The sequence below is a fragment of the Amyelois transitella genome, chromosome 25 (assembly GCF_032362555.1).
Source record: "Amyelois transitella isolate CPQ chromosome 25, ilAmyTran1.1, whole genome shotgun sequence".
Lineage (NCBI taxonomy): Eukaryota > Metazoa > Arthropoda > Insecta > Lepidoptera > Pyralidae > Amyelois > Amyelois transitella.
Window position 1 is genome coordinate 5,413,997 of NC_083528.1, and position 4,396 is coordinate 5,418,392.

Sequence of the window (4,396 nt, forward strand, 5' to 3'; positions counted from 1 at the left end):
GTTTCTTCTTAAAGTTTAAAGGGTTTGTAACTTATAAGCATATGAATTTTATTTGTACATTTTAGGGCATACACATTACAGAATATTTGACTTCAGTAGGTAAATGATATAATAGATTACTTACCTTGTTCCCACAAGGTAAATGTACTTTGAGGAACTACTTAATTTTTTTTTATTTTGATAGTAATGTGTGATTCATATAAAAAATTACATTATTATTAAAAAACAAATCGTGCTTCATCAGTTTTTCGGAAAAGAAAAACGTTTATGAAAAGTTGTGGGACAAACATTTTAATTGCAATTCAATCATAATAAAATTATAAATATGTACTTCGATATATCTATTGTTAATAGTTTTTGGAATACACTGTGTGTGTGTATTGTGTGTGCAAAAAAATCTTTGGAGGAATATTTTTCAAACGAAGATCGTATTTAGAAAAGGTACTTTAAAAAAAAATTATAATAAATTAAATAATATTCTTATTAATCTGCACAAGCAATATTATAGTGAGTGGAAAAAAATGATTCCGTCGCAAATTGAAGCGTGAAAATATTTTAAAAATCTACGGGACCCCGGAACCTTGTGAATAGAGGTCGTCAATAAATGGATGCTGTCTGGCAGTTTTCTCTGCCTTCTAAATATATATTTTATACCAAATCAAAATAAAAAAAAAACATGTTTTTTATTACATTATTGTGGAACTTCATTCACTTAATAATTGTAATATCTTTTGAATTCTCATCTTTGGTTGATGTCGAATGAATTAAAATTTAGTTTACTGCCGCTTCCAAAGCGTCAGTGTAGAAGGAGCGGTAACGACCTGTACTGCAGCATTTTCTTCAATAATGTCAATTTCACAATAATCCAAAATTAGAATTAGCAATAGACAATAGAATATGAACGAGAGAATACATTGTTATGATTAATGGATTTAATTGAAATTGAAGTTAAAGTTATATTTTAAATCACATATACTTTTCTGTGAGTTAATTTAAAACTGACATCAATATGTATTTTGATGAAATCGGAAACGTTCAAGCAAGAAGTTTGGTCAGGAGTACCCGAAGCTTGCATGAAGAGAGTTATGAATGTGGATGAAGTGAAAGAAGTATGCAGGGATCGTGGCAAGTCGAAGGATGTGGTCTCTGCCTACCCCTCCGGGAAAGAGGCGTGATTTATGTATGTATGTATCAATAAAAGAGAACGCTGACTGACTGACTGATATATCAATGCACAGCCCCCAAACCGTTGGTTTTAGATATTTTGAAATTTGCCGTGTAAGTTCTTTATGTGGTCTTAAAAACTGACTATCTTCTTACTTAAGTGTTTTGTTTACTAAAAGATGATTTCCAAAAATTCCCACGGAACCAGTAATTAACTATCGTACTCTAGTTTCAATAAATAATACATATCACGTCACACCATATAGATCTTTCAGATCCTGAAGATATAAACATACAAATACACACAACACATCTATATTACTTGCGGGGAAGACAGATCCAACAGTCTTAAAGACTGATAGGCCACGTTCAGCTGTTGGCTTAATGATAGAATTGAGATTCAAATAGTACAGGTTTCTGGCCCATCGCCTAAATGAAGAATCCAAAGTCAATCCAAGCCTATACCTCAGTCGCCTTTTACGACATTCATGGGAATAAGACGGAGAGATCTATCTATCTATCTACCCCATCGCTTAAAAGATAAATCCAAAGTTTATAAGCCTATACCTTAGCCGCCTTTTACGACATCCATGGGTTTGAAACGGATTATCTATCTATGTAGGTCTAGTACCAGTCTAGACTCGTGCATGTAATGTGCCGTGTAATACGCGGCAGTGCGGAATGCCTTTGTGTTCAGGCTAAAAACCGTCGAACTAATCATGAGCATCAGCCTATAGAGTTAACTAATGAATCATGCGCATCAGATTCAGTGCAGCTAGTTGCATTGTGTAGCCGTCTGGTTCATGTGCCATGTAATTTTAGACAGAATAGTTTTTTTTTTATATTAATGCCGTGTGGTTCCCGGCAGTAATTGAAAAAAAATATAATAGGAACACGCCATCTCTTTCCCATGGATGTCGTAAAAGGCGATTAAGGGATGCGCTTATAAACTTGGGATTCTTCTTTTAGACGACGGGCTAGCAACCTGTCACTATTTGAACCTCAATTCCATCATGAAGCCATGCATAAACTGCACGTATCCTGTCAGTCTTTTCGAGACTGTATATCCCTTGCTGGATAGACAGAGCCAACAGTCTCTAAAAGACTGAAAGACCACGTTCAGCTGTTTAGCTTAATGATAGAATTGAGATTCAAATAGTGACAGGTTGCTAGCCCATCGCCTACAAGAGGAATAAGAAGTGTATAAGCCTATTCCTTAATCGTCTTTTACGACATGCATGGGAATGATATGGAGTGGTTCTATACTAAATTGCCAGAAACCACACGGCAAATTATTGATGTTATTACTTAAAAAAAATAAAGTTTTATTACTCTCGAGTGTAGTTTTCAAATAGCAATTTGAGCACTGCACCTTATAATTATTACCTATTAGGTCCTACAACATTACGAAGTATTCAGTGCTTATTACAACATTTACACATATATAAACAACACTCATAGATTTAGTGTAGCTTTCTTGGTCTGTTTTAGAGCGCGAATATAAATACCTACATTCTTTTCTTCTTGGCTGATGATTTTATCCTAAAACACTGAAAGGCTTTCAAACAAGATCATTAAGCCAAATAGCAGAACGTGGCCATTCAGTTTTTTCAAGACTGTTGGCTCTGTCTACCCTCCAAGGGATATATGTATACGTGACCATATGTATGTATGTAATCTCAATTCTATTATAAAGCCATCGAAGGCCAAGTTCAGCTCGATAGCTTTACGATTTGGTATGACTTTGACTCTGTCTACTACGGAAATAGATACGGACGTGATAGTGCTTGTTTTATCAAAAAAAAAATATATATTTATTTCATATTCATTGTATAATCTTAGATATTTCGGATTTAAACTACAATTTCATTAAAATAATAAAATGCTTGTATGATAAGAAGATTTTGATTTTGCAAACGCGCTCTATTGCCGATTGTCACTCTAACACAAATAAACATTGAACGAACAATAAAATAAGCGAAGAGTTTCGTAATCTGGTAACAAAACGTATTTAATAATTTTACAAACACATTACGAATTACACGTATTTTTCTCTCTTCACACTTATAATAATAGAAAATATTTTTGTTTGTAACAAATAATCTTAAAAAAAATTATTAACGTAATTTCTTTTTATATCTCTTACGGGATAGACAGATCTATTAGGCTGAAAGGCCGTGGAATTAAAATTATATTAATGACAGGTTCCTAGCCCATCGCCTAACAGAAAAATCCCAAGTTTAATAGACTAGCTCTTTTCTAAAGTCCTGGGAACCACACGATTCTTGACAAAAATTTGCAACAGATATAAGTACCAATATGTAAAAAATAATTATTATTTTGGTTGTATTGATATCTTAATCCAAAATAATATTATAAATTCGAAAGTAAGTTTATTTGTTTGTTTATTACCTCTTCACGGGTTATCTACTAAATTAATCTTCTTGAAATATCACCTATATGTAATTAAGAGTCTGGAGAAGGACATAGGATACCTTTCATCTCGGTAAAAGCTATAGTTCCCGTGGAATTTGCAAAAAAAACTCGCATTCTTTTGTAGGTGGCGTTAAATTCGTCACTTTTGAAAGATGGCGTTCAATTCATTATTTTTTACAGCTGGACCTAAATTCACACAGTCGAAGCTGGGGACAAAAGCTAGTGTAATAATAATAAGGATCTTTCTTACTATAAAAACGCGTAACTACACATACAAACACACACACACACATTACGTAACATTACTGCAACGAACGGTTTTGTTCTTAGTTTGCATGCAACGCGGGTGCAAAGGCTGTTTCCACTGTTAGTAAATAAATATATTCATACATATGTACATACTAGCTGCCCCGGCAAACGTTGTTTTGCCATATAAAACATTTTAAAGTAATTTTTAGTTTCAAAAATGTTTTGGGTGGACAACACTTATCACTAAGGGGTGTGAAAAATAGATGTTGGCCGATTCTCAGACCTACTCAATTTGCTCACAAAATTTCACGAAAATCGATGAAGCCGTTTCGGAGGAGTACGGCAACGAACATTGTGACACGAGAATTTTATATATAACATTATTACGTCTTCATTCCTTACAGAGTGACAGAACCTAAATCTAGTGTCAGAACCTAAAATAAATGAATGAATGAAAGATTTATTTTAACAACTCAACATACACATGCTTCTCAAACACATAACATGAAAAAAAAAATAAAGGCTGATTTAAATAAGTATGTTACAA